This window comes from Apodemus sylvaticus, chromosome 13 (genome assembly GCF_947179515.1).
Source record: "Apodemus sylvaticus chromosome 13, mApoSyl1.1, whole genome shotgun sequence".
NCBI classification, from domain to species: domain Eukaryota; kingdom Metazoa; phylum Chordata; class Mammalia; order Rodentia; family Muridae; genus Apodemus; species Apodemus sylvaticus.
This window is the reverse complement of record NC_067484.1, coordinates 27472121-27484769: the sequence shown is the minus strand read 5'-3', so window position 1 is coordinate 27484769 and position 12649 is coordinate 27472121. Positions and strand designations below refer to the sequence as shown.

General features: G+C 42.1%; 1 protein-coding gene across 1 annotated transcript in view; it reads right to left on the bottom strand.

Moving 5' to 3' along the window:
- Positions 1–394: 394 nt before the first annotated feature.
- The window catches only part of C13H18orf54 (chromosome 13 C18orf54 homolog), a 624273-nt gene continuing 612018 nt past the window's right edge, over positions 395–12649 (bottom strand). Inside the window, exon 9 of the transcript XR_007973096.1 lies at positions 395–407. The gene's annotated coding sequence lies outside the window, so the exon portion shown is untranslated. The remainder of the gene's footprint in view (positions 408–12649) is intronic.

The following is a 12649-nucleotide window of genomic DNA, read 5'->3' as shown; positions in this document are numbered from 1 at the left end:
ATCTATCTATCTATCTTTCTTTCTTTCTTTCTTTCTTTCTTTCTTTCTTTCTTTCTTTCTTTCTTTCTTTCTTTCTTTCTTTCTTTCTTTCTTTCTTTCTTTCTTCCTTCCTTCCTTCCTTCCTTCCTTTCTTTCCTTCCTTCCTTCCTTTCTTCCTTTCTTCCTTCCCTTTTTTTGTTTTTTTCAAGACAGGGTTTCTCTGTATAGCCCTGGCTGTCCTGGAACTCACTCTGTAGACCAGGCTGGCCTCGAACTCAGAAATCTGCCTGCCTCTGCCTCCCAGAGTGCTGGGATTACCGGCGTGCACCACCACCGTCTGGCTCTTTAATCTTTTCTTAATTCTGAACTCCTAATCGTTCCTGAACAGTTCGACACCACATAGGAACCAAGTATTCAAATATATTGGCCTATGGGATCCACTCTCATTAAACCACGTCCCTTACATTCATTGTTCTTTGGATAATTCTTGCTCTTAAGCATCAGCCAAAGGCAGACTGAACATGCAGCTCACACGTGCGAGTAAACAGAGCCAAGAACCCCGAGCCCAGCCCACGTTGCTAACACTGCAGATGTGAGGCCACGGAAAGCTCCCCGTTACAGCCTTTTAAGGATTTGAAGTTTTGTGTTACTCGTTCACTTGTTTGGAGGCAAGGACTGCAAAAACAGAATCATGTCCTCTCCCAAGAAGGAAGGCTCTAAGGAGTGGGTTCAAAGGAAAGGTCTGATTTGGAGGTAATGATACAAAGATGTTTGCCGTGCATTTAAGCAGAGACACAGTACTCATAATATAACCTACATCTAGTCGTAAGAGAATCATGCCAGAGTCAGCGGCAAAGTTAGACTGGCAAAGTCCTTTCCAATATAAACAAGGCTTCGCTGTAAAAGGCATAGTTATTAACATCTATTTGCTTTCAATTGTCATATTAAACTATATCTCCATTTCATTAACTTGAAATTTTGCATACATAGCACCACGATTCCTCATTAGGAGACCCACTTATTTATTTTCAAAATGTGTGTTTATTTGGTGACATAAATTACCTCGAAAATCACAGAAGCTTTTAACTTCAAGTGCTGAACAAAAATGAAATCTATGCAAGCATGCCATCGGGTTGTATATTGTGGGTTTTAATTTTTTTTTTTTTTTGTTACATGAGGTATCAAATATACAGACATTTTCTTGCCATTCAGTTAGGCTTTAGTTTTAGATAATCCTAACTGTATTCTAGTGACTCAAAAAGCATTTATTGAATAAATGCTATGTCCCTGAAAAATCTCAGAGAACAGACAGTTTTTTAAAAAATCCTTTTTGCTATTGATAGAAGCCTGTCTGGAGGCTGTGCTTGGAAGGTAGAAGAGGTTAAGGAGGAAGCTAATAGAATAAAATAGTCACCACAATATAACTATAAATACTGTAAATAAAGGGTTGAGCAAATTATTTGGATACATTGGGAGGAAGAACTCTCATAGCATGTAGAAATTATATGCCAGTATATTTTTTTTTCAATCAACATGAATTTTATTAGCTGCCCACTTGGAACCAGCTTATTGATTTTACTTTGCTTATATAGTTAAAAAAGTAAATAAATGAATATAGTGAGTTTCCTTCAATTTAAATTAATTTATTCTTTGACAATTTCATACATGCAGATAATAGCCTCTGGCTACACTTCCCTCTGTGCTCTTAGTTTTTCAGGTATATTGTCTTTATTTAAAATCTATCTATGGTTAAATTCCATGAAGCCCTAGGATTGGGGCTGAGTGATGTTCATTTTTCATACTTTGTATGAAATATGCTCTTCAACAGTTCCATACCCATAAGGAAGGCACTATGGTTACTCCAGACTTTGACCCTTTCATCTCGCCCCATCCCTCCCTTTCACACATCCATGTCTTTGGGTTTGGTTTTATGACCTACCATGGTTAATCAGGGCTGTCTATGTAGTTATGAGTTTAGTACTATTCTTTGGAGCCCGTGATGATATGTATATGTTCGGCCCAGGGAGTAGCACTATTTGAGGGTGTGGCCTTGTTGGAATAAGCAACTGTGGCTTTAAGACCCTCATCCTAACTGCCTGGGAGCCAGTATTCTTCTAGCAGTCTTCAGATGGAGATGTGGAACTCTCAGCTCCTCCTGCACCAGGCCTGCCTGGATGCTGCTATGCTCCCACCTTGATGATAATGGATTGAATTTTGAACCTGTAAGGCAACCCCAATTAAATGTTGTACTTATAAGACTTGCCTTGGCCATGGTGTCTGTTCACAGTATGAAAACCCTAAGACAGAGCCTAATGTGTTCACCTGTCTTCCACACTCTCATCCTCTGAAACACCACCTCCTCCTACTTATACTAAGTCAGTTCTCTTTGAGTTGTTTGTTTGTTTGTCTGTCTGTGTGTTTGGTTGGTTGGTTGATTGGTTGTCTAGTTGGCTGGCTGGTTGATTTTATTTGTTTTGTTTTGTTTTGTTTTTGAGCCAGGATCTCTCTGCATATCCCTGGCTGACTTAGAACTTTCTATATGTAAACCAAGATGGCTTCAAACTCAGAGAGATCCACCTGCCTCTGCCTCCTGAATACTAGAGTTAAACCTGCGTGCAACCACACCTGGTGCTCATCCTGTTTAGCTTTCCCGTCTCTCTAGTTCATCTTACTTTTGTTGGTGCCATGTGGCCTGCAGGGTTTCACCAAGGCCACTGGCACAGGCAGAGGTGGGAAGCCATCTCCTGGAGCCTGAGCAACTTGCCGATGGTTACGTCTCTGAAGCCAGTGATGCCTTCAACTGCTATTGGCTCCCTTGGATGAAGTGGCAGTTGAAATCCTTCCCTATTCATGACTTAATATTTAATAGTCAGTCTTCTGTAGGCCCTATACAAGCAAATGTACTTTCTATGAGTTCATGAGAACAGTAGCCATGCCATGCCCCCAAGACCATATTTCACATCCTCCTCCCCATCAGGAAGCTCTTACATCCTTTTTGCCCTCTATTCTGTGGTGTTTTTCTGCACCATGAAAAGATATGATGTTCCATTTAAAGCTGAGTACTTGTCAGTCTTTGGCTTAATAGGTACATGTTCTCAGTACCTTGACCAGCCACCCACCAGTCTCTGTACTAACTCTTATCTATTATGATGACAAGTTTCTTGGATCAAATCCTAGGGCAGCACTGGTCTATAAGTGTACACATAAATATTCAAGTGGCCTCTTGACAGCATGCCCATTTATCAAAGCAAAAGTAGTAGACTTGTCTGTAGTGCCTATGACCTCTCTGGTCATGGGCTTTTGGCCATATTTAGAGTCACAGGCATGAACTCCCTCCGATGGGTTGAGCCTCATATCCAGTCATGTACATCATTTAGTTACCATCATTACAGTATTCCATGGCGGCATTAGTAAGCACCTCCTGTCTGACAAGTCGGTACTGTGGTATTGAAAGCTGGGAAATGCCGCGGCTAATTTTTCTCTCGAAGCTACCTTTACAGCAACTACAACCACTACAAAGGCCAGCCAGCAAGGAGGGATTACTCATTTTCAGTGTGACTTCTCTATATTCCGCGACCAAGGTATGTGGTGTCTTCAGGCACAGGGCCTTAATACCCAGTTCTGATGGGCAACCAGAGGAAGTGACTGAGGCCCGAATAGTTTAAAAGGCCTCCGGAGCTTCTTGATCAACAGCTCCTACGGCAGTTCTCTAGAGCTGGCACTGGGATCCTCATCCCAGGGCTAAGGGAATCAGCATTACCTAGAAATGCATCATACTTTCATTCAGTTTTTAGAATTGTATTTCAATTCACCTGTAAGTTGTATAGTGTGATTTCTTCACACATTGATGTCTTAGTCAGTTTTGCTTCTCATCTTCTCCTTTACCCTCCCCCCATTTCTTTCTGCGTTCATGTGTTCTACCATCTCCTCCCTGCTGAAGGCCTCCTCTCCCTCCCACTGTGAGCCCCCTCCTTCCCTCCCCCCAGTTTTTTGCCTCCAAGTCTCTACAGACTTTCCAAGTTCAGCAAATCTGTAAATTTAAAGCTACAATTCACATATTAGAGAGACCACACAGAACTTGACTTTCTGGGGCTATGTTGCCTCACTCAGGGTAATAGTATGTTTTCCAGATCCATCCATTTTCTTGTAAACATCCTTTTCTTTCACACATGGAGAGAATCCCACCCCATGCGTGTGCCGTCGTCACCATTATCCATTCGGCAGCAGATGAGCATCAAGACTGGTCCCAGTTCCTGGCTATGGCAAATTGAGCAGCAATCAACGTGGAGATGCAGTTGTATCTGTAGTAGAGACGTAATCTTTTGGCTTTTCAGTGGTATGGCTGGGTCATATGGTGGCTCTCTCTCTTTTTTAATTTTTTTATTATATATTTTTATTTTCTATATTCTTTGTTTACATTCCAAATGATTTCTCCTTTCCCAGTCCCCCCCTCACCATATGTCCCATCATAAACCTTCTTCTCTCCACCCATTCTCCAATCACCTCCCTCCTTTTTCTCTGTCCTTATATTCACCTCCAATGCTAGATCAAGCCTTTCCAGGATCCGGAACCTCTCCTTACTTCTTCATGGGAGTCATTTGTTATGCTAATTGTGCCTTGGGCTAATGCTTCTGGGCTAATTAATTTCAACTTATCAGAGATTGCATTCCATGTGTATTCTTTTGTGATTGGGTTACCTCACTTAGGATGATATTTTCCAGATCCAACCATTTGCCTAAAAAATTCATGAATTCATTGTTTTTAATTGTTGAGTAGTAGTCCATTGTGTAAATATACCACATTTTCTGTATCCATTCCTCCATTGAGGGACATCTGGGTTCTTTCCAGCTTCTGGTTATTATAAATAAGGCTGCTATAAACATAATGGAGCATGTGTCTTTATTGCACGCTAGGGAATCCTCTGGGTGTATGCCCAGGAGAGGTACAGCAGGGTCCTCTGGAAGTGTCATGTCCAGTTTTCTGAGGAACCGCCAGACTGATTTCCAAAGTGGTTGCACCATCTTACAACCCCACCAGTAGTGGAGGAGTGTTCCTCTTTCTCCACATCCTCGCCAACACCTGCTGTCTCCTGAGTTTTTGACCTTAGCCATGCTGACTGGTGTGAGGTGAAATCTCAGGGTTGTTTTGATTTGCATTTCCCTAATGACTAATGATGTTGAACATTTCTTAAGGTGCTTCTCGGCCTCGAGGCACCTCTAGATGATTTATGTAGTTGCTGGGCTAGTGTGTACTCCTACTAGCAGTGGATAAATACTTTCTTTCCCCATATCCTCATCAGCACGTGCGGCTATTTTTATTCTTGATGGGGGCCAAATTGACTAGGGTGAGGTAGACTCATAAAGTAGTTTTAATCTGCATTTTCCTGATAGCTAAATCCATCCCTAGTTTTGTGTGCAGAACACTGTCTTAGTTGCACCCTTTCTTGTTTTGTTGTTTGTTTGTTTGTTTGTTTGTTTTTCAAGATGTATTGCCCAGACTGTCTGCAGACCAGACATATGGCCTTGGACTCAGAAATCCGCCTGCCTCTGCCTCCCAAGTGCTGGGATTAAAGGCGTGCGCCACCACTGCCCTGCTGCATTCACCCTTTATCTGCCTTAGTCAAAAGGTGCTGACCCTTCTGGGAAATACCGAGAGAATGGGCAATTTAGACAAATATTTAACTTATGAATTTATTTCCTCAATATCAGGACTTTTTAGCCTTGCAGCAATGACCTATAGAACATTCTGCTGATGAGAGACACTTGACAGGCAGGAGCAGAGGGGAGGGTGACTTCTCAGAGGTTCTAAAGCACCTGCCTCCATCTCTCCCGTCTAATGAGTGCAATGTAGAGGGTCCTTTCTCTCTTGCTAGCTTTCCTTAGAGCCTCGAACCATGATCTACAATGTTGCAAATATGCAATAATGAACCTGGAGTCACCAAAGAGCAACACCTTCAACAAATCAAGGCCCATTCCCTATGTTTCACACGTGACAAACTGAAGGATGAGTCTCTGGGCCCTGGTGGCAACCTGCCTGCATTTAAACTTCTACACACAGCTTGGTGGCAACTTAATTCTCATATGTCTGGGTTTCTTAATCTCTGAGAAGGGTGCGTGCTAATAATAGTCTGGTGGATCCTCACACGGATCGTAGGGGATTATCTGGAGAAAACCAGTGCTGTGCACAAAGAAAATGCTCAATAAATATCAGGAAATTTTGCCTTCCCATTTCTATGTTTTTGTTTTATTATTTCTGTTTTGATGAGTCTAGAGCACAATGTGATGCTGTGGACTAAGAAGGATGTATACGATGACATCTAAAGTCCCATCGGCCCTGTTTTATGATCCTAACTACATATTTAGTCAGTAAATTCGTTAGCCTGCCATTATAGGGAACGTCCACTAGGTGGCAACATGTGGTCATATTTACTGTCGGCACTGACTTGAATTTGTAAGGATCATGAGAGACCGGGCAGCTTAGAATTCACCTCATCTGACACTTGGGAATTTTGTTATCACAGACAAAAACGACTGGCTGGCTACAGTAATTATTTGGGGGAAATACTCCAATTATGAGTTTCTGTATAAAAATAGCCTGCTTGCTGTTCCCATGTTGGGTTAGTTTAGGACTCTTCATAGTTGCTGACAGCTGGAAACAAGGACTTAGGACAAAGTATGCCTTTGTTCATTAGACAAATGTTCCAGGGCTTCCTGATGCAATCTCTGGACTCACAATCGCTCACAGTCGAACTGTTGGCATTGTGACCATACTGGTGGAAAGTAGGCTGATAAGAAATTGAAGTAAAAGATGAAAGTCTGCGCAAAGTACAGTGGAAATTAAGTTCACTCAATAAATGAGTCGTAGCTGCAAAGCAGACATGGAACAATCAAAGCTCCATGATTTGCTGTGACGACATGAAGGCCTTTCTTATAATCAGTAAACATTACGCCCCTAACGCACTGGTATCCTTCAAACAAGCCTAGAGTCCTCCAACGAAACCCATATATTTGCCATATAGTTGGTTCTCTGGATACAGTTTCTTGTGTCCTTCCTACAGAAGGCATGGAGGGGATGTGGCACTGTACCTGGATGCAGGAAACTAGCAAGGCGACTCCCTGGAATGCCCTGTTTTTCTGCCAAAGCTAGTGAATGTGTGTGCTTGTAACCACTAAGATTTCTCTTCCAACTCATTGATTGAAGTTCGACTCTACATTTTAATTTTGTAATGTACTTTATATTGTGCAAACTAATAAAGTACTGCCCAAATAGAGTAATTAATTATTTTTAATTGTTTTTTTGTGAAAAGTTGAGTGCCTTGAATGGATTCAAAGATGAACTGCAAAAATATCTTGTCACTCCACCAAACACCATGTGTTTTCCTCATGTCTCCAAGATGAAAACATTGGTCTCATAGGAGAGACCAGGATGGTGATGGTCAGATGCTTGAAAGGACTGGAAGGAGAGGAGTTTAAGTTGGATAACAAATGCTAAAGTAGTTAGGACTAAGTTCATGATAAACTATCCAGTTAGTATCTTAGATATTTTATAGAGAACTGGAAGACATCTAAAAAAATAAAGAAATGATAAAAGTTTAAGGTTATAAAATGCTAATCACACAGACTTGACACATGGTATAGATGTACAATATATATAGTGTTGTGATCATAAAAAGAGAAAGAGGTTTAGAGAATGTGGTATACGGCGGTGTGAGGGGAAGGGGTGCCCCAGCGGGCCCATGCCAAAGCATCCCTTCCCCTGAGAGCCAGACACACTCGGACATAGTATAGAATAGAGTTTATTCAGGGCAGAGGATGGGAGTTAATGGGGTAGTGGAGGCAGAGAAAGGCAGAGAGGGAGAGAGAGTAGAGAAGTGGAGGCCGGCCATGACCACGTGGAGAGAGGGGGGAGGGGAGGAGAGCCCAAGAGGGGTGGAGAGGTAAGAGCAAGAGAGAGAGGAGGGGCTAAACAGCCCTTTTTATAGTGGGCCAGGCCTACCTGGCTGTTGCCAGGTAACTGTGGGGTGGAGCTTAGACAGAACCCTAACATATAGTACATCAAATTGTTATAATATTTCATGTCAATATATATACAGTGTGTTTAAGATGTGTCTATGTGTGTTTTTGTGTGTGTGATCTCATGACTTCAAAATAGGAATAGCCAAGGAAAATAATGCAGCAGGTTAAAATTAATAAAAATCTCAAAGCTTAGCCTAGACGTAACAGGAAATCTAGATAGTCCTGAACAACAGGAAGAGACAGACACACAGGCTCTGGGCATAAGATGTCTAAGGAAAGTCAGAGCTAAGGTCACCCCATTGATTCTTGGGCATCTCCCTATCCGAGGCCTCTGTCTCGTCCTGGAGAAGCCCCCCTCACCCCCATAAGTTGCTGATTTCCATTCATTCTCATGCTATCTAGCTGCCTCTCCTATCCTTCCCCACACTTGATCCTGAATTCCCCATTCCCCTCCGGGTTCCCCTTCCCTGCCAGTTCCTTCCCTCCATCTGCCTCTTATGACAATTTTATTCTCCCTTGTAACTAAGATTCATGGTTCCTCCTTGGGCCTTGAACTGCTTCAAAGGTGTGTTCAAAGCTCTACTTTTCTCCAGGTTGTGAACTTTGAGGATGCTTCCTTAAAATCAAGTTGTTTGAGAGGAAGGAGACTCATGGGTACTCAGTCACTGTCTCAGAGACTTGGATCCTACTGGGGCTACGTTTGCATTTGTGTTTGAAGTCAAAGTAAAATGTTTAACTACTATACTTTGGCATACTTTTGCTTTTCTGTGAGGTTGGCTGGTTTTATGTATGTGTGTGTGTGTGTGTGTGTGTGTGTGTGTGTGTGTATATATATTTGCAGTTATTTTTCACCAAAATAAACTTTAAAACACATGATCAAAACAATTTCTGTTTCATTTCTTCACACTTCTTACCCCTTAAATGTAGGAATCAAGATTTCAGCACGTTCTAATGTTTCCTTTGACGTTATTTATTTACTTATTTATTTATTTATTACTTATTCACTTTACATTCCGCTCACTGTCCCCCTCCCATCACCTCCTCCCACATTCCTTCCCTTATCCTCCCTCCCCTTCTCCTCTAAGTGGGTGGGGTATCCCTGGGTATCCCCCCTACCCTGGCATACCAAGTCTTTGCAAGGCTAGGTGTTTCCTCTCCCTTACTCTGAGGCCAGACAAAGCAGCCCAGCTAGAAGAACATATCCCACATAGAGGCAACAGCTTTTGGGCTAGCCCCTACCCACTCCAGTTGTTTAGGAAATGCATGATGGACAAGTGGCACATCTGTCACATATGTACGAAGAGGCCTAGGTCCAGCCTGGGTGTGTTCTTCGGTTGGTGGTTCAGACTCTGAGAGCTGCAAGGGTCCTGAGTGAGGTAACTCAGTCCCAAAAGGACGGGCATGATATGTACTCAGTTATAAGTGGATATTAGTCATAAAATACAAGTTCATGTTCTGTTCCACAGACCCAAAGAAGCTAAACAAGAAGGAAGTCCCAAGGGAGGAACCATGAATCTTACTTAGAAGGGAGAATAAAATTGTCATAAGAGGCAGATAGAGGGAGGGAACTGGCAGGGAAGGGGAACCAGGAGGGGAATGGGGAATTCAGGATCAAGTGTGGGAAGGATAGGAAATGTGGCTAGATAGCCATGAAAATGAATGGAAATCAGTAACTTATTGGGGTGAGAAGGTGGGGGCTTCTCCAGGACTAGACAGAGACTTGGGATAAGGGAGATGCCCAAGAATCATTGGGGGTGACCTGAGTGACTTTCCTTTGATATCTTAATGCCTAGAGCCTGTGTGTCTGCCCCTTCCGGTTGTTCAGGATTATCTAGATTTCCTGTCAGGTCTAGGCTCAGACAAGAACCCTAGGTGGCCCAGGCGGGCTGTCTATCTTCCTGTTCTTTTTAGGTTGTTCAGGGTGTGCTTGGTAGGTATGAGCATTTTAGATGGGCGGGCTTGAGCTAGAGAACCGGCAGCAGAAGGAAGCCTGAGAACAGGTATGCATGGAAGGGTCGGCGAGGACAGTCGGACGCCACAGCGCTCACATCACTGAATCGGTGGAGTTGGAGGAAATGACCTGTTCTGTTGAGGGAGCTGAGAATACACCGCATGTGAGGTTAGAGAGCATGGTTGGGGAGCCACATAGTGGCGAATGGCAAATGGCGGATGATGGAACTGTAGTCTTAGTAACATGGTGACTCTGGACAGCTGGGCGAGTGTTGAGGCTGGCTTCTCCCAGCTGCTCATGTGCAATTTGGTCCAAGGTCAAGGATAACAGATATGTGATGTCCTCTCATTTTTTAATTCCTAGATTTTTGAAATATATTTTATTGTTTGTATTATAATAAAATTACAACATTTCACTATTTCCTTTCCACCCTCCAAAACCTCACCCATTGCCTCCTTGCTCTCTTTTGAATTCATGGTCTCATGTTTTTCATTGAATGTTATTAGATGCATATGTGTAGACATACACACATTTTATTTATATATATATATATAATATGTGTATATGTGTATAAATTTTTATATATGTATATATACATATAATTATATGTGTATATAATTATATATGTATATTTAATACATGTATATAAATTATATGTATATATATTATATATATATAAATGATATTTAGGAATATATATATATTCCTAAATATCACATGCTCAGATGTATAATGTTATTTCTGCATATATGTTCTCAGGATTGACCATTTGACCTTGGAAAGCCAATTGATGTGCTTGTCCCTGGGAAAGATTATTTCTCCAGCTTTCGCTATTCCTCAGTTGCCTGTAGTGACTTATTTGTGTATGGCCGAGGTTTTATGGCTTTTCCCGCATATTTGAGCATGTGTATTAACATCACCATCAAACAGCTCATGTTTAGGCAGTTACGTTGGTGAGGCTTTACAGTTGTAGCTTCTGACATCACTGTGAGATACATAGGATCATTCTGTCCCCTCTTTCACAATGTTCCCTCACCCTTGGGTGCAGGAGTGTTTTGTAGGTGTATTCTTCAGGACTGCACATTTTGATTGGTGTGGTTTTTCTGTAGTTGTCTCAGTCTCTTGTAAAGAGAAATTTTCTTAATGATGAGTAAAGGCTACAACCATCTGTTGGCATGGTGACAAATGTTGAGATTGTTGTTAGGGATTAGGCTGGTTTGGTAAAGTAGGGGTTGCAGCTTCGTCTCCACTATCCATGCCTTCACTAGCTGGATTGCCAGACATGGCTTTCCTCTTGTTGAATGGGTCTTAAGTCCAATTACAGAGCTGTTGGTGACTGCTGGGATATGCTGGCAATCACTGCACTCATAGAGCTATCATGTCACATTGGTCGTTGATGGGGCTCCTAGACACCATAGCTGGGTGGAACTGCTGGCTGCCTCCCTCCTTTGGAACCTTTCATGGTACCTTCTGGTACCCTTGAAGCTAGTCTTCAAGGAGGAGACATTGATAACAGTTCCAAGCCAGGAACCTCTGTTCTGAAGCACACAATAATAGGAAACTCTGGTGGGCAATGCCAATAGTCTGTCAGCCTTGAAAGTCTTTTCCCTTACCAACAAAAGAATTCTCATGGATTCTCATGTCTGGAATTGGAGTTTCTTGTTAGATGGTCTTTAGCTTTTGTGGGTAGTATTATTAGCCCAAATAAGTTCATTAAAAGTATATGTATATTTATATTCAGAATTATGTGGTTATTATAGATTATTTTTAAATGGTTGTATGATTCTTTATGACTTTTCTAGACATCTTTATGGTTAGTTAATGTTCTTCCCTTCTTTTTTATTCCCGGGGCTTATCCTGGCACCCAGTTTCCTGAGGAAGGCAGCAAAAGGGTACGGAGTCAGTGATGGGGACAAAAGCTGCTTTATCTATGGTGATTCTTCTTTCCTTAACTCTTTGCTATTGTGTGGCCAAAAGCTGTTTACTTTTGATATCTTTTTATCTCTTTGCTATTCTAAGGCCAAAGCCTCAATAGGGTGGGCTAATGCCCAGGAACCATGGAGTTATGTAATAGTGACAGAAAAGGCACATCAGCAGCATAATCCTGAAAGCATCTCTGGTGAGCTTGCATCTCTGGTGACCTTGCATCTCAGAGCTCAACCCATCATAGGTCATGCAAAAATGGTGAACCATTTCCAGAAAACTAATTTTCATGACTTAGTCTTTCCTAGACAGCTTCTGACATCTGAATTCATCTCCTACTTCCTTACTCATGTCTATCTTTGGAGACTCCTTAGTAAGTGAACTGCCCACACTAAATGCATTCCTTATGGATCTGTTGATCAAGATTCCCTTCCAACACTGGCCAGATGATTAGCAATTGATACATAGAGGCCAATCCAATGCTGTCTAAGAATTTGAACTTCAGGTGGTGTTATGATGTGAACATGATGTATCTTCTACAGGTTCCTGTGCTGGAACAGGTATCCAGGTGATGATCCTGTTTTAGCAGGTTGTAGCACTTTAGGAGGAAGGGTCTAACTTGGGGACATGGTTGCTGGGAGGCTTACCCTGAGGGATGAGGTTTAGTCCCACTTCTGGATGTACTGTCTTGTTTTTGGCCCACCAATATTTTAAGATTCCCAGGGAAACTCATTTGTCACGAACTAACTGGTCAGGATTTCTCCGCAGAGTGGGCTGAATT